Raw genomic sequence first — 19,098 nt, 5'->3', positions numbered from 1 at the left:
TCAGTAATTTCAGATTTTCCTTCTGGCTATTCTAATATGCTAGAAAGCAAAAAGCAACTCATAATGACTCAGTAATCATAATAATTAAATCCTAATTTCTTGGTCAAAACTCCTACCTCTTATGTAATTATTCTCTCAATCTTGAGGGATATCTGGGTAATGGCCATTTTAACTATGTGCTGGAAAGGGGACTCATCATTGTGAGTTAGAGGAATGAAACTGGTTGTTCTTGGAAAGACCAGTACCTCTGGGTTTCAGGGCTTATCTAGCATAGGAAAAATCCAGAGGCTTTAAGTCTCTGAAAAATAAACTTAATAAATAAAACATTTATAGAGTTTTAGACAGACCCCCAGGGTATTCTTTAAGGTTTTCAGGAAGACTGTTGGATGGGGCTTAGCATACTGTGGCAGTCTGCAATATCTGGCTGAAATCTGCATAATAGTAACCTCCAGAATGTCCTCTCAACTATTTTTGAGATCTCTTAGCCACTGAAACTTTATTTTGTCTAATTTCTTTTCCCCTTTTTGGTCAAGAAAGCATTGCCAATTAGATGCCAAGGCAGGCCTCCCCACTAGAAGTCATGTCCCACATTGCCAGGAAGACTTGCACACCTGGAAGACATGTCTCATGTAGGGGAGAAGGTAGTGAGTTTATTTGCAGAGTTTGGCAAATTGAGAGAGAGGCCACATATGAGCAACGAAAGAGGTTCTCTGAGGGTGATTCTTAGACATTAATTACAAATAGGCTTAGCTTCGCCATTACAGAAGTAAAATTTAAAAGGGCAAGCCTCAAGATTGAGGACTTGGTTTATTAAATTGGAAGCCCTTATTGCTTAAGAGAATAGCAGGAATTTCCCAGGGGGGGAAGTTTAATAGTTCCACGTTTTTTTCTCCAGACCCTCAAGGGATGTTGCAAATACTTCATTTTCTGCCCCAAATACTCTGAAGTACATCAGTGTATTACATTAATATGTACAGAATATCAAGATTCTATATCCTATCTAGATTCCATGACAAATAAAGCTGAATTAAGTTGTTTAAATAAACTGACAAGCTGGTTAAATTAGGTAGTAAGCTACAGAAAATTTAAACTTTGAACAAAATAAATATCTCTTCCTTTGGTCTCATGCAGAAGTTAATCTTAAAATACAGACTCTATCGTTTTTTACCCTGTATTCTGATTTACCTTCATGGTAACCAGGTCACCTTCATTCACATCCCTAAGTGAAGCGTGAGCTCTCTCTCTCTTTTTTTAGCTTCTTTAACACTTGTTGTATGGAGTTATGTTGCTCCTTTGGTAACACTTTCAGAGCTGGAGAACTCTAACTCTGGGTCTCAGGTGTCACACCTGATCGTTCCAGATAACTATCAAGGTATACACAAAGAGCAAAGCATCAATCTAGGCCCTAATTTTCTCATGAACATTTTCTATATGAAGCTATTTTCAGAAATAAAGACATTTGACAGTTAACTTTTATTGCAGTCATCAACAACAAACCACAGCAGAAGTTTTGTCCTGTCTCACCTTTACACCTTTGCCAGGATTATGTTAATTAACAGGTAGAGACTTCTGGGAAGATGATAGAATTGGGAGGATGGAAGTCACCCTTGCTCCGTGGAACAAAACAGAGGACAGGGAGAGAATGACTGGGACTGCAGTCCCGTAAGGTGAGTGATTGAATGTTTTCAGGGTGTTTTAGGGATGAGAGAGGCAGGGGGATTAGGATGGGGAGAGTAGGATGGGTCACATTTGGTAGGGACCCCCACCAGGTGCAGGCTGTGGCGCATGGGGAGGTGTGAATCAGAGGGAGCTGACCTCCCTCCACTCCAGCCTGCCTTAGCTGCAGGCTGGGGAAACCTCCCTAAGCAGATCCACAGATGGCATTGCCACGGGACCCGGAGATGGGCTAGCTGTATGTGGGGAAGAGCCGCACCCCCGGTGCACCACGAATAGCTGTCTCATCATGCACCGTGCTGCACATCAGATGCTTCCCCCCACCCCAGGCACTGATTGGTTCCCCTGTGCCACACTCTGGGACCATCCATCCCAGCAGCACAGCTGCAGCAGCCTACCACCCTCCATCTCTTCCACCAACCCCCTTCCTCCACTCCTCACCCCCTCCCTCCATCCCCATGAACGCCCTTCAGTTGATTCCTGCAGGCATGGGCCTTAGGGGAGGTGGAACCTCGGGTGCGCCACCTGCTGGATGGACATGGTAAGTGCAGGCAGGCAAATCCGTATTTCCCTACGGTCTTCTTTTTCTTTTTTCTTTTGTCTTTTTCCCCTTTTTCTCCTCAATATTTCTTCTCTCCATATATATATTTATTAGTAGTATTATTTTTATTTTTTATTTATATATTAACATTTTTGTTTTATTTTTACTTATTTTTTATTATTTTATTTTATTTTACTAATTTACTTATTTTTTATTTATTTTTTTCCCTTCTATAGGTAACAGTCTGAGTTCATCCCCAATATAACTTGGGATGTCTCCTTCTGACTTTGGGGCCTACTACTGATGAGGTGTGTTCCTTGGTAATTTTTTTAAATTTTATTTTATTATTATTATTTATTTAAAAATTTTTTAGTTGGGGTGCCTGGGTCGGGAATCAAACCCAGGTCACCCATGTGGTAGGCAGGCTTTCTGCCGCTGAAGTACCCCTGCACCCCAAACTAGCTTAGTATAACCCTCAACTAAAATTATACCCCATACATGAAATCTGGACCTTGGTTTGGATGGGAAGTTAGCGATGAACCAAGTGTGAAAGGAAATTCTTAATTCAAAACCAATTAAGTACAAAAATTTAGACAAGTGAGGAAACAAATTTGCAAAATAACTTTTCTAAGATAATCAAATGCCCCAAACACAACAGAAAATCATAAAGCATATGAAGACCAAGCAGAAATGGCCCAGCCAAATGACCAAATAAAAATATCAGAGGGGCCACAGAATATGAAGCAACTACTCAAAGATATTTATAAAGAATATCAGGAAGACATTAGAAGAGCATAAAGAAGAGTTTGAAAGATTAAATAGAGAAATGGCAGACCTTACAGAGGTGAAAGATACAGTAGACCAAATTAGAAATATACTAGAGACACATGATAGAGTTGAAGAAGAAGGAAGAAGTGATGTAAAACAATAAAACTAGAGTTCACAAAAGAACAAATGGAAAGAAAGATGGATAAAATGGAACTTGATCTTCAGGAAATGATAGACAACAAGAGGTGCACAAATATAAGATCACTGGCGCCCCAGAAAGCAAAGAGAAGCATAAAGGACTGGGAAAGTTAGTTGAAGATGCAATTGGGGAAAACTTCCCAACGCTTATAAAAGACATAAGTATGCAAATTAAAGTGGCCCAACAAACTTCAAATAGAATAAGTCCAAATAAGGCCTACTCCATGACATACATACTAATGAGACTGTCAGGTGTTGAAGAGAAACAAAAAGTCCTGAAAGCAGCACAAGAAAAGTGACCTACTACATACAAGGGAAAGCACATAAGACCTAGTTTGGACTAAACAGGCATCATGAAATCAAGAAGGCAGTAAAGGATTCTTAGCCAAGAATTTTCTATCCAGTTAAGTTGTCATTCAAAACTGAGGGAGAGTTAAAAGCTTCAAAGACAAAGAAAGTCTAAGAGAACTAGTCAACAAGAGACCCGACCTACAAGAAATGCTAAAAGTAGTCCTGTCAGCTAAAAAAAAAAAAGACAGGAGAGAGAGGTCTGGAGGAGGGCACAAAGTTGAAGAATACTACTAATGGTAATTTAAAGAATAGAAAGGGATCTGACAAATAAAAACTAAAGAATAAGATGTTAGATTCAAGAACTGTTTTTATTGTAATAATTTTGAACATTAATGGAATAAATTCACCAATTAAAAGATACAGATGGGTAGAATGGATCAAAAAATAAAATCTATCTATATGCTGCTTATAAGAGATGCATCTTAGAACCAAGGGCACAATTAGATTGAAAGTGAAGGAGTGGAAAAAGATGTTCTATGCAAGCTCTAACCAAGAGAAACCAGGAGTAGCCATACTAATATGAGATAAAATAGATGTTAAATGTAAAGATATCATAAGAGATAAAGAAGGACACTACATATTAATAAAAGGGACAATCACCAAGAGGAAATAACAATCATAAATGTTTACACTCCTTATCAAGGAGCTCCAACGTGCATGAGGCAAACATTGGCAAAACTGAAGGTGGTTCAACAGTAATAGTGGGAGACTTCTCATTAGAGCAACCAGATAGAGGATCAATAAGGAAATAGAGAATTTAAATGATCTGATAAATTAATTAGACCTAACAGACATATATAGACCATTACACCCCCAAGCACCAGGATATACATTGTTCTCCAGTGCACATGGAATGCTCTCCAAGATAGGTCATATTCTGGGACAAAAATTGAGTTTTTGCAAATTAAATAAGATTGAAATTATCCAAGCACTTTCTCTGATCATAATGGAATGAAGCTGGAAATCAATAATCACCAAAGAACCAGAGCTTTCACAAATATATGGAAATTAAACAATACATTCTTAAATAATCAGTGGGTCAAAGAAGAAATTCCTAGAGAAATCAGTAAATATCTGGAGATAAATAATAATGAAAATACAACATATCAGAATTTAGGGGATGCAGCAAAGGCAGTGCTAAGAGGGAAATTTATTGCCCTAAAAGTCTGTATTAAAAAACAAGAATTAGGGTAATGGTGGCTCAGTGGCAGAGTTCTCACCTGCCATGCCGGCACTGCCTGCCCATGTTAAAAAAAAAACAAGAATGAGAAAAAAATAAAGGACTTAACTGTTCACCTGGAGAAATTAGAAAAAGAACAGCAAATTAACACCAAAGAAAATAAAAGAAGAGAAATAACAAAGATTAAAGCAGAAATAAACAAACTGGATAACAATAAAATAGAAAGAACCAACAAAACCAAAAGTTGGTTCTTTGAGAAAATCCATAAAATTAATAGACCCTTAGCTAGAATAACAAAGAAAAAAGAGAGAGGATGCAAATAAACAAAATCAGAAATGAGAGGGGTTTCATAACCATGGATTCTGAAAAAATTTTAAAAATCATAAAAGAATACTATGAACAACTATACACAAACAAACTAGACAACTTAGATGAAATGGACAAATTTCTAGAAACTTACTAACTATCTATACTGACTTAAGAAGATATAGAAGATCTCAACAAGCCAATTACTAGTAAAGGGATTCAATGGGTCATCAAAAATCTTCCCACAAATAAAAGCCCAGGACCAGACAGCTTCACAGGGGAATTTTATCAAACATTCCCAAAAGAACTAACACCAATCCTGCTGCTCAGACTCTTTGGAAAAATTTGAGGAAAAAGGAATGCTGCCTAACTCATTTTATGAAGCTAATACCACTCTAATATCAAAAACAGATAAATAGGCTACAAGAAAGGAAAACTACAGCCCAACCTCCCTAATGAACATAGATTAAAAAATTCTCAACAAAATAATAGCAAATCAAATTCAATGACACATTAAAAGAATTATACATCATAACTGAGTTGGGTGTTGTAGTTTGCTAGCTGCCAGAATGCAATATACCAGGAACAGAATGGCTTTAAAAAAGGGGAATTTAATAAGTTGCTAGTTTACAGTTCTAAGGCCGAGAAAAATGTCCCAGTTAAAGCAAGTCTATAGAAATGTCCAATCTAAGGTATCCAGGGAAAGATACCTTGATTCAAGAAGGCCAGTGAAGTTCAGGGTTTCTCTCTTAAGTGGAAGGGCACATGGCAAACACAGTCAGATTTTCTCTCTCATCTGGAAAGTCACATGGTGAACATGGTCAGGGATTCTCTCTCATCTGGAAGGGCTCATGGTGAACACGGCATCATCTGCTAGCTTCTTCTCCTGGCTTCCTGTTTTATGAAGCTCCCTGGGAGGCATTTTCCTTCTTCATCTCCAAAGGTTGCTGGCTGGTGGGCTCTGCTTCTCATGGCTATGTCATTCTGCTCTGCTCTCTCTGAATCACTTTCATTCTCAAAAATGTTTCCTTTTGTATAGGACTTCAGAATCTAATTAGGACCCACCCAAATGGGTGGAGACATGTTATCATCTAATCCATCTTAACAGCCACTCTTTATTTTCCCTTTTTTATTAATTTTATTTATTTTTTTATTATTTTTTTAATTTTTTAAAATATAACAACAAACAAATGCAAACATTCTTAACTTTTGATCATTTTGTTCTACATATATAATCAGTAATTCACAATATCATCACATAGTTGCATATTCATCATCATGATCATTTCTTAGAACATTCACATCTATTCAGAAAATGAAATAAAATGAATACAGAAAAAAATTCATGCATACCATACCCCTTACCCGTCCCTTTCCTTGATCACTAGCATTTCAAACTAAATTTATTATAACATTTGTCCCCCTATTATTTATTTTTATTCCATTCATTTTACTCATCTTTAACAACCACTCTATATTAAAGTACATCTCCATGGAGATGATCCAATTGCAGTTTCAAGCATACAGCATTGAATAGGGATTAGAAGAAATGGCTGCCTTTACAAAATGAGATTATGATTAAAACATGGCTTTTCTTGGGTACATACATCATTTCAAACCAGCACATGGGGTTTATAGCAGGAATGCAAAGGTGGTTCAGCCCAAGAAAATCAATCAACATGATACAGCACATTTACAAATCAAAAGGGAAAAAAATCACATGATTATATCAATTGATGCTGAAAAAGTGTTCAACAAAATTCAGCATCTTTTCCTGATAAAAACATTTTAAAAGATAGGAACTGAAGGAAAATTTCTCAGAATCATAAAGGGTAATTATGAAGAACCCATAGCCTGCATCATACTCAATGGTGAGAAACTGAAAGCCTTCCTCCTGAGATCGGGAATGAGACAAGAATTCTCATTATCACCGCTATTAGTCTACATTTTACTAGAAGTCCTAGCCAGAGTGATTAGACAGAAGGAAGAACTAAAATTAATTCAAATTTCAAAAGGAGAAGTGAAACTTTCAATATTTGCAGATGACATGATCCTATACATAGAAAACTCTGAGAAATCTATAAAAAGCTACTTGAGCTAATAAACAAATTCAGCAAAGTGCAGGAAACAAGATTAATGTACAAAAATCAGTGATGGTTTTGTAGACAAACAATGACCTATCTGAGGAGACAATTAAGGAAAAATTCCATTCAAAATAATAACCAAAAGAATTAGGTATCTAGGAATAAGCTAACAGGGATGTCAAGGACTCGTAAACAGAATATGACAAAACATTACTAAAAGAAGTTAAAAATTATCCAAATAGATGGAAAAACATTCCATGCTCGTAGATAGGAAGGTTGAATGTCATTAAGATGTCAATTCTACCCAAATTGATCTACCAATTCAATGTAGTACCAATCAAAATCCCAACAACCTACTTTGAAGACTTGGAAAAACTAGTTATAACATTTATTTAGAAGGTAAAGTGACACCAAACAGCTAAAGATATCCACCCCCCCCCAAAAAAAAGAGTAAAGGGGGTGGACCATCACTTCCTGACTTCAAAGCTTACTATAAAGTCACAGTGGTCAAAACAGCATGGCACTGCCACAAAGATAGAAGTATTGACCAATGGAATCAAGTCAAGAGTGTGGAGATAGATCATCAAATCTATGGACAATCTTCAATAAGGCCCCCAAATCCAGTGAACTGGGACGGAATAGTCTTTTCAATAAATGGGCATGGGAGAATTGGATATCAATAACCAAAAGAATGAAAAAGGACCCCTATTTTATACCTTATACAAAAATTAATTCAAAATGGATTAAAGACCTAAATGTAAGATCCAGTATCATAAAACTTCTAGAAGAAAATATAGGAAACATCTTCAAGATCTAATAATAGGAGATAGCTTGTTAAACTTTACACTTAAAGCACAAACAGCGAAAGAAAAATTAGAAGAATGGGAAATACTTAAGATCAAGAGCTTCTGTGCCTCAAAGGACTTTGTCAAAAAGGGTGAAGAGGCAGCCAACTCAATGGGAGAAAATATTTGGAAACAACATGTCAGATAAAGGCTTGATATCTGGTGTACATAAGGAAATTATACAGCTCCGCATAAGAAGAACAAACAACCCAATTATGAAATGGGCCGAGGATATGAACAGACACTTTTCTGAAGAGCAAATACAGATGGCCAAAAAAGCACATGAAGACATGCTTATTTTCATTAGCCATGAAGAAATTGCAAATCAAGATGATAATGAAATATCATCTCACATCTATATAAAAGACTATTAAGCAAACAGAAAACTACAAATGTTGGAGAGGATGTGGAGAAATTGGAGCAGCCATTCACTGTTGTTGGGAATGTATAATGGTGCAGAGGTAGTGGAAGACAGCTTGGTGATTCCTCAGAAAATGAAATATTGAGCTGTCCTATGACCCAGCAATACCGATACTTGATATATACCCAGAAGAGCTGAAAGCAGTGACACAAGCAGACATTTGTACACGATGACCATAGTGGTACTATTCACAATTGCCAAAAGGTGGAAACAATCCAAATGCCCATCAAAAGATGAGTGAATAAACAAAATGTGGTCTATAAATATGATGGAATATTATGCAGTGGTAAGACAAGATGAGGTCCCAAACATATGACAACATGGATGAACCCTGAGGATGTAATGCTGAGTGAAATAAGTCAGACACAAGCGGATAGAAACTGCATGATTCTGCTATTATGACTCTGGTAGAAATCAATGAAAATTGTCTAAAATTCAGAGTGCTGATGATTGTACAACCAAGTGAGGATACTGTAAGACAGGTGAAGGTCTCTCTGGTAGTGTGGGGCATGGCTCCCAGGGATGATTCTGCTCCTGACACTGTGGGATCAATAACATCTTCTGGACCAAGAGAAACAAATGCGGCATTAAAAGATGCATAATAGGGTGCACAGGTGGTTCAGTGGTAGAATGCTCACCTTTCATGTGGGAGACCCAGGTTCAATTCCCAGACCATGAACCAAAAAAATAAAAAAAGCAAACAAAATAGATGCATAATAAAGGGGTGTGCATGGATAGCTCAGTGGTATAATTCTCACCTGGCCCATGCACTCAAAAAAAAAAAAATGGTACTGCTGTAGCAGGATATTCACATGGAAAAAGAATGAAGTGTGACCCCCACCACACAGCATACAATAAATAAATAAATAGAAAGATTCCTAAAAAAAAAAAAAAGGCATCAGTAGCCAAGAGATCAAGTGGACTTGAGAGGCCATTCTGGAAGCAACTCTTGTACAAGCTTCAATTAGATAGTGCTGATTACTATGATTTGCTAAAGCCCAACCAGCATCACACCTGTTGACTCTTGAGAACACCTAGGGATTGAGCTGAGAGTCTATAAAGTTTTCATGCACTAAGTTTGCTTTCTGTGACCTTTAATTCCCAGATGGTTCCTAGGTCAGATAAATCATGAAACCCAGAGGGGGCAGTCTCTTCAAGATTATCAATTAATTACATCCTCACATCCTTAACTGTTGACACACTTTCTCAACATGAGGAAGTCAGAACGGGTGTTGTCCGAGGATCCTTATAGATTGGGAGAGGGATCAGGGGAGAAGGAAGAGGTATTACAGAGAGAATATGATTTGGCAAACAAGTATGACCGCTGAATCACAATATTAATATTCCATCTAGCCTCCAGTGTTTAGGATCAGTTAGAAGGAAAAATCTGAGATGGTGGAATAGTAGCCTATGACAAACTCTGGGATCTGTTCTGTAACTACTCACTGAAATGTGCTTTGAAAATTATTCCTTTTTTCTTTCTTTGCTTTGTATATATATTCTACAATAAAATACAACAAACAGGTAGAACATAATTTATATACTTGCTTTTCTTTTCTTTTAAAGTCCCTTTTGTTGAAGATGAAGTTCTGACTTACAGCTGACCACATGTACTTTTAGAGATGTATTAAAGCAAAGTAGTGTAATTGACAAGGAAATCTGGCCATCGCCATGATATGTAACATTCTTCTAAGAATAACTAAAACCATGGCTAACAACATCATATGGTTGTCTAACATCATGCAGATCAGTATAAGATATAGCATGGACAATGAGAACAGTGTCAAGTTTTTAGGAATTTTATACAATGTCTAAATATATGAATAAAATTTCACTCATATAATTTTACCCAACAGAAGGATAGAAAGTTCCTTTTAATTATTGCAATAATTTCCAAACACTTCCTATGTAATATATATTAAACTATCTTAGTATCTCATTTTTGCAAGTTGAAAGAACAAATCCTTTGCAACAGATTTCCTTTAAAAGTGAGAACTTGTCTCCTGAAATAAAGGATGATAAGGTCAACATAGATTTCAATAAATATATTATGCTGATATGCTACAGAACCTTTGTGTTTGAGACAGTGTACTCAGATAGTTAAGAAAAACTTGTTATAACCTTTCATTAAGAACAATCCACATTATTTTAAGAAAGAGAAAACTAAACTCCATTTTTGTAGGACTACATGCTTTGTCAGGAAATCTCAAAAATATTATAAACAAGAAGTCACTGAAAGTTCCTGGAGGAGCATGTTGCCTGGTGCAGGAGTTCAGGGCCCAGAGGCTGTATTTGAGGTAGTGGGCACACCAACACGTCCCATGGTTCCAGTACTGGTTTTGACCACCACATTCCCATTTCTTTTCACATGAGGGCCACCTCAGTAGAAAATGCTTTTAAGGATATTAACCAGGGTGGCCTTGCAACAGTAGCTGTGAGATAGAAAGACAGTGCAGTAATTATCACACAGAAGAAAGTACCTGACAAATTATTAGATTCCAGCACAGCGATTCACTTATTCAAGATAATCAAAAACACTGGCTGCATAATGACAGGAATGACAGCGAGAGCAGATCTCAGGCACAAAAGGCATGCTATGAGGCAGCTAATTGGAAATATAATATGGCTCTGAGATTCCTGTGGACATGCTATGTAAACAAATTGCAGATATTTCTCAGGTTGACACACAGAATGCTGAAATGAGGCCTCTTAGGTTTATTGTATGATTGTAATTGATACAGATGAAGAACAAGGCTCTCAGGTGTCATTACAAGTGTAATCCTGCAGGTCTTACTACTGTGGGTTTAAAGTCAATGCAGCAAGAGTTAACTGAGTCAAACACTTGCCTTGAAAAAAAAGAAAGTGAAGAAGAAACTTGATTTGACATTTGAACAGACAGTGGAAACTGCAATTACATGCCTGTTTCAATTGATTTCAAATGTTCATAAATAGAAGTTGGAGTCATTACAGTGGAAAATCCTAAATTCAGGACTCTTGCAGAAGCCGAGATTGATGCTCACCATGTCGCTCTAGCAAAGAGGGACTAGAGAGACCACTGTTGTAATTGGTTTACTGAATCCATGATGCCACTTGCCTACATGTTTGGTAAGATCAAATCAACATTAGGGAGGCCCCGGATTGAAAAAGGAACCTCTCTGACAACTCCTACCCCTGAAGTGATCAGGACTCTGTATGAATAAAAACAGCACTTTGGGAAAAAATATATACTATAAACAAGCCTATCAAATTGTTGGTCAGCAATGACTATGAAGGAAGAAAATCACTGTCTTACATATTAAAATTAGCCATTTTACTTTAGAAAAAATCATACTCCCTTAGACAAGTTCATCAAGTTCTAGTCAACTTAGACAAGTTTATCAAGTTTTAGTCAGCATTGAATAAAATAAACAAAATTCACTTTCACAAACTTTCTACAACTTCCCATATTTACCCAGCCTTTGTCCTATACATTCTCAAGGATAAAACGATACACCTTACTTTAACAAGTCACGTACCATATATTTTAAATACCTGCATACTTTAAGTTTCCAAAAAGATCTTTGATACTCTTTCTAAGCATCTTACAAAACAATTATTTTAAAAATAAAGTTTTTCAAAATAATAACTTAATTTCATTAAACACAAACTTACATCTTTTTTTTTTTTTTTTTTTACCATCTTAAAGATCTAAATGGGAAAAATTTGTATCTGGTTCAAAAGTCATCATAAAAACAGGAATAAGACTAGATTTGTCACTGCATTTTGCAGCCTTATTAGCTTTTTGTATTCCTTCTTTTGGAGGTTAAAAATATCTTTGTTATCATAATATCCCAAAATTATGAACAACCTCATACTTACATTGAGGGGAGGGGCAAGATGGTGGTGTAGGGGTGTATGGAATTTACTTAGTCCTCTACAGCAGATAATAAATAGCCAGAAAATGTCTGGAACAGCTTTTTGGGGGACATCCATGACTGAACACACATCACACACCTGTCTGGAATAGATGGAAAGGGCAAGATCACAGCACAGAATGGTAAGTAAAGTCCCCTGTGCCAGTTTGAGGCTGTTATGCACCCCAGAAAGGCATGCCCTTTTTTCCTGACCTAAACTTATGGGGGAAGTCATGTTCCTTTTAATCCTGATTCAAAACTGTGGGGTAGAAACTTTGATTGGATTGTGATACACCCAGTTGTGGGTGGCAAATTTGATTGGATTATTTCCACGTGGCTATGACATACCCAATAGTGGGTGTGACCTTTTAATTAGATGGAGATGTGACTTCACCATTCAAAGTGGTCCTTGATTAGTGTAGTGCAGTCCTTAAAAAAGAAAACATTTTCAAGAGAGCTCAGAGCCAACAGAGAAACCTGGAGAACATAGATGCAGACATTTGGAGATGCTTGGAGTGCCAACAGAGAGAGAGCAGACACCTAGACACGAATGCTTGGAGATGCAGAGCCCAGCAGATGCTGCTATGTGCCTTCCCATGAGATATTAAGTAAGCCAGGGCACAGAATTTGTCCCAGAGGAGCTATGTGAAGGCCCACAGATGCTTAGAGAGGAAACACTGGCATCAGAAGCTGGAAGCAACAGAACCAGGAGCACACATCATATGTCTTCCCATGTGGCAGACATCAACCTTTCTTGAGGCAAGGTATCGTTCTATGGATGCCTTAGTTTGGACGTTTTTATGACTTTAGAACTTTGAACTTGTAACTTAATAAATTCACTTTTTAAGAGTCATCCCACTTCTGGTATATTGCATTCTAGCAGCATTTAACAAACTAAAACACCCCCCAACTGCGGAGGTTAGTGCCCCTCCCACAGTGGCACAGCAGGCTGCTGGACACACATATCTGTGGGAAAAAAGGTGCAAAATTTACTAGGGTTAAGGGAAAGCAGCTCAACCAAGCTCCAATTGCAGTTTTATTTAACAAATTTGGATTGCTGAATACAAGCTCTGTGCACCAGATAAACCAGATAAACCAGAAAAAGCAGGAAAGTAACCCTGAGGTCTCTCTCTCCTGGCAGAGAGGAAGAGAGGCTGACAAAGAAAAACAAAACAAAAACAAACAAGCAAACAGAAAGACTGGAAGCGTCTGGAGTCAGCTGAACTCAGAATATTGGAAAAGGGCTATGTCCCTTTATAGAGCCAGGTACCACTCCAGGCTTGGACTGGCAAAATTTGACTTGACTGGCAAAATTTGGGGGGCATGGAGACTGGCTCTGAAAAGGAATTTTATTTTATTTTATGTATTTTCTCTCTTTTTTCTAAAAAAAATAGTATTCTAAGTGTTTCATTAGAGAAAGCCTCAGGCATTTTCAATTATCAGCACTGACTCAGGCAAGGGTGGAGTTAAGATAGGTCTGAGAGATAATGAGTCAAGTGAAGGAGATAAATGCATAAAGGGCAGATCTTCCTCAAGAAAAGTAATGCAAGGCCCAGCTCGAGTGGTGGCCTTCCTTCAGAGAATTCAGACCCCAGGAGCTGGGAATCAGAAACAGCTTAAGCTTGCCTTCCACCTCAGCCTGTCTCATCCAAGCCTCTGGCAGACTGAAATTAAAGGCTCCACACCACTTAATGCCAGTGGGGAGCTATGGGCTGACAAGCACCACCTGCTGGGCGAGAGACGAAAAGCACAGAGTCTATAGGCTCAGCAAGTATGTCAGACAACCTGCTGGGTCTCGTATTCAGGGAAACTTGATACTGATCACACCCTTCTCCTGAGATCTGGGCCTGTCTTGTCTGGGAATATCTGATTATCATATCTGAGGAAACCCTCCTCGAAAGAGGGATCCATATAGGCAGGGCAAGAACCAGAAAAACAAGAGCTAAAAAATTCTGAATAGTTAAATAGATGGATGATATGCCAGAGGTCTAAAATAAGTTGAGCTGAACACCAAAAAAAAAGGAAAAAAAAAAAAAAGAGAACAAAGCCAACTAACAAGAAAACCCTAGGTAAAAGAGTGAAAATGACCTCTAGAATAAACTAATCAGAGAAACCAATAAAAAATTATGAGTCATACTAGTAAAGACAAAGATATGGACCAGTGAAGGTAACCAACTAACAATTCAAATGAGATACAGGAGTTGAAACAACTAATTAATGTTCAATAAAACATGTCAAATCAAGAAAAATTAAATCAATGAGTTGAGGGGAGATATGGCAAAAAAGAAGAAGGATGTAGGGAAGACATTGGCTGGCCATAAGGAAGAACTTGAAAGCATGAAAAAGGGACTGAAAGAGCCCCAGCCTGAGTTGGCTGCAGCCTCTGCTGTGAGTGCCGGCAGCGCAGGATGAGCTCCGGCTGACTCTGTCCCATGCAGTGGCTCTGGCACAGTCTGCCCTTCATGCCACAGGAGCTGGCACTGTTGTGGCACCACCCCAGCAGCTGTGCGCTGGTTCCCCAGCCCCCTGCCTGGGATGGAGTGGCTGACACTCCACCCAGAGAGCACTCCAGAACCCAAGCCGTTTTCAGGAACATCTCTGTGGATTCCTAGGTTTGTTCCACTAGATGACTGAACTTAATACTCATGTGAACGCCAAAGAAAAGATTTATGCAGTTCGATCAGTTGTTCCCAGCAAAAAGCAATAATGAAATTGTCCTCATGCTACAACAATTTGGTTTTAATGTGGATAAAGCATACAAGCATTCGTGGATAGCAGTGCAATTCAAGTTACAAAAGAACGGAATATGACAGGAAAAAAGAAGAACAACAAAAGAAAAAAGAAGTCCAAGAAGCATCAAAGCAACAAAGATGCTAAAGACAAAGCACAGAGGCCAGACCCAGCACCCCTGCAGCCACAGCCACCATAAATTCAGAATAGCCATGTCAGTGGCCATGAGAAAGCTAGCTTGACCACCAACTCTGCCAAGGAGAAATCAGTTCTTGACCCTCAGTACTTGAGGAAACTTCCAAGGTAACTCATGGAGCCAGATAAGGCAACAGACCACTGCAACAGAAACTATCCTTAGACAAAAACCGCAAATCCATCCATGGACAAACAGATAGGTCAGACGGCCTACAGTGGTCAGCTGAGCTGCCTTGCAACCCAAGCAAGCCTAAGGCAAAGCCGTCTACTGTTAAGCCCAGTGCCCCTTCAGCTCATCTTGAAATAAAATCAGATGAGCTGGCAAAAAAAAAGAGGCCCGAATATTGAGAAATCAGTGAAGGGTTTGTAATGCTGCACTGTTTGTCTAACTAAATACCGTGTCATGATCAAAGTGGATAATTCAGTGAAGAAGATCAAAACTGCCTTTGCTGAATTACACAACTGCATCATTGATAAAGAAGTCTCATTAATGGCAGAAATGGACAAAGTTGAAGAAGAAGCCATGAAATTTCTGACTGATCATCAGAAGAAATCTGAAGAAGTAAAGAAACTTACTGATCTAGCCAGTCAAAATGCAGAAATGCAGCTGACAGAACTCAGGGCAGAAATTATGCATTTTGTCAGTTAAGCACAAATATGATTAAGAGCTTGGGAAAGCTGCCCAATTTTCCTGTGATATGGGACAGCTAAAAGCCCAAATCATGCTCTGTCCAGTAATTTCGCATCCAAAGAACAATTATTCCTCAAGAACTCCCTGCAGCATCCTGCTGCCTCTGCTCAGCACTCATACAGGAGCCTCAAGGAAGCACAGCAACTTTACCCTGAAACCATCTAATCACAAGTCCTCTGAAGGCAATGCTGCAAACCCCAAAATGGCCAGCAATCTTCCAAGCCCAATGGACTCCTGTCTCCAGGCTGTACTAACTAGCAAACAGACTGGCCAATGATGAAGAGTTAATCCATAATATCATAACAGCAGGCCAAATGGGTCTGCCAAATCACAGGGCAGTGGCAATGAAGCTGATCTGATGGCAAAAGGGTAACAGCTGCCACAAACATGGGAGACAGCCATACAAAGGCTTCTGGCCCAAAAACAAAGGTAGTGCCAAAAATCAAGAGGCCCTCTTGGAGACCAAGGCCCCCGAGGCCCCGGCCCATCTGGAAAAGCCTTGGCAACAGCAGCACACTGCAGACAACACGGAGGCCAGGCCTTTCTGGGGGCAGTCACAATGGTTTTAGGGTGCAATCTGTGCCCCATGAGAGTGGCAATATCAGCAAAGGCCACCGTTCTCTCAGTCCCAGCTGTGACATTGGTGGCCTGAGAGGAAAAAAGCAGTCTTCCATCCAGTTTTGTTTCCCTGCCGCAGATGCTGACCTAATTTGCTGCTGAAAGAGAGTCAATTAGAATATACAAGCCCTGTGTAGTTGTTGTCATCCTCTCTTAATCATTTTTAGTAATTCTAATAATTAGCTCTAGCTTGCTTCATAACTTTCATGGCTTTGTTTGATCTGTTTATGCTTTTTCTCATCAAGACATTGCAGCATTTTAGTGAGGCAGTATTTACTCATTTATTAGGAAAATCAAGATGCAGGCTGAAGATCAGAGGTTCAGAAGCAACTTCCATTGTAGCAGTGATGTCTGTCCATTGATCATCTCTAGAGAGTTATTGTTGCCACACACACGCACACACCCAAAAAAATCTTAATGACCACACAAGCATGATCTGTTGAGGATACATGCACTTTCACTTTTGTAGAATTTAACATCTGGTGATTTTCTGGGGGGAAAATACATATATATTGCTTTATTTGAAACAAATTAATTTATGCTACATTTGAAAATGAAGGGGGGAATGAAAGGCACAACAGAAGAGATGAAAAAAACAATGGAGACATAACAGCAGATTTAAAGAGGGAGAAGAAAGGATTAGTGAATTTTCCTTTGTCCTACACACAAAAGAGTAGATAGGGAAAAGAATAGAAAAATATGACCAGAGGTCAGAATTAAATGACAATATGAGGTGCATAAATATTCATGTTACGGGTGTCCCAGAAGGAGAAGAGAGGGGGAAAGGGGTAGACAGAACAATGGAGGAAATTATCACTGAAAATTTCCCATCTCTTATGAAAGACATAAAATTACAGATCCAAGAAGCATAGTGTACCCCAAACAGAATAGATCCACATAGATCTATGCAAATACTTACTAATTAGATTGTCAAATGTCAAAGATTAAGAGAATTCTGAAAGCACCAAGAGAAAAATGGTCCATCACATGCAAGGGAAGCTCAATATGACTATGTGTGGATTTCTCAGTAGAAACCATGGAGGTGAAAAGGCAGTATATGATATATTGAAGATACTGAAAGGGAAAAATTGCCAACCAAGAATTCTATATCTGGCAAAACTGTCCTTCAGAAATGATGGGGAGTTTAAATATTTTCAAACAGTCACTGAGAGAGTTTGTGACGAAGAGACTGGCTCTATGAGGAATAATACCAAAGGGAGCACTACAAACAGGTAAGAAAAGACAGGAGAGAGAGGTCTGGAGAAGAGTATAGAAATGAAGACTATCAGTAAGGGTAAAACTAGAAAAAAAAAATACGACATATAAAATCCAAAAGACAAAATGGTAGAAGAAAGGATTGTCTTTACACTAATAACATTGAATGTTAATGGATGAAACTCCCCAATCAAAAGACATAGATTGGCAGAATAGATTTAAAAACAGGACCCATCTATATTGTATTTGCAAGAGACTCACTTTAGACCCCCAAACAAAAACAGACTGAAAGTGAAAGGTTGGATAAAGATATTTCACATAAAGAACAACCAGAAAAGAGTGAGGGTAGCTACATTAATATCTGACAAATTAGACTTCAAATGTGAAACAATTAAAAGAGACAAAAAAGGACACTATGTATTAATAAAAGGAACAATTCATTAAGAAGACACAACAATCATATATATTTATGCACTGAGCTAAGTGCCCCAAAATACATGAGGCATGCACTGACAACACTGAAAGGAGAAGTAGACACCTCTACAATAATAGTTGGAGACTTCAATTCACCACTGTCATCAATGGATAGAACATCTAGACAGAGAATCAATAAGGAAACAGAGATTTTGGATAATATGATAAGTGAACTAGACTTAACAGATATTTGCAGAACATAACACCCCACTACATAGGATACATATTTTTCCCAAGTATTCATGGATCATTCTCCAGGATAGAACACATGCTGAGTCACAAAGTAAGTCTCAATAAATTTTAAAAGTTTGAAATTATACAAAACACTCTCTTGGATAATAATGGAATGAAGTTGGAAGTCAAAAACAGGTAGAAGGCTAGAAATTTTACAAATATGTAGAGGCTAAACAACACACCCTTAAACAGCCAGTGGGTCAAGGAAGAGATTAAAAGAGAAATCAGTAAATATCTCAAGGCAAATGAAAATGAAAACACAACATATTAAAACTTATGGGATGCAGCAAAGGTGGCACTAAGGGAAATAAAATTACCTTAAATGCCTATATGAGAAAAGAAGAAAGAGCAAAAATCAAGGAATTAACTGTACACCTGGATGAACGAGAGAAAGAACAGCAAACTATCTTCAAAGCAAACAGAAGAAAAGGAATAATGAAGATTAGTGCAGAAATAATTGAAATTGAGAACATGAAAACAGTACCGGGAATCAACAAAACTGGAGGTTGGCTCATTGAGAAAATCAATAAAATCAAAGTAGGCTGACAAAAAGGAAAGAGAGAGAAAGAGACACAGAGAGAGAGAGAATGAGAGAGATGATGCAAATAAATAAAATCAGAAATTGGAGAGGGGACATAACCACTGACCCCACATAAATAAAGGAGATAATGAGAAGATAC

General features: G+C 38.1%; 2 pseudogenes; both read left to right on the top strand.

Annotated features, from left to right (window-relative positions):
• Positions 1–10,916: 10,916 nt before the first annotated feature.
• On the top strand, positions 10,917–11,415 carry LOC143687037 (proteasome subunit alpha type-6 pseudogene; annotated as a pseudogene).
• Positions 11,416–14,887: 3,472 nt separating this feature from the next.
• Positions 14,888–16,529, top strand: LOC143687030 (SPATS2-like protein pseudogene; annotated as a pseudogene).
• The last annotated feature ends 2,569 nt before the right edge of the window (positions 16,530–19,098 follow it).

The sequence above is a fragment of the Tamandua tetradactyla genome, chromosome 1, assembly GCF_023851605.1.
Source record: "Tamandua tetradactyla isolate mTamTet1 chromosome 1, mTamTet1.pri, whole genome shotgun sequence".
In the NCBI taxonomy this organism is placed as follows: Eukaryota; Metazoa; Chordata; class Mammalia; order Pilosa; family Myrmecophagidae; genus Tamandua; species Tamandua tetradactyla.
The sequence above is the reverse complement of the archived record's forward strand: the minus strand, read 5'-3'. Positions and strand labels throughout refer to the sequence as shown.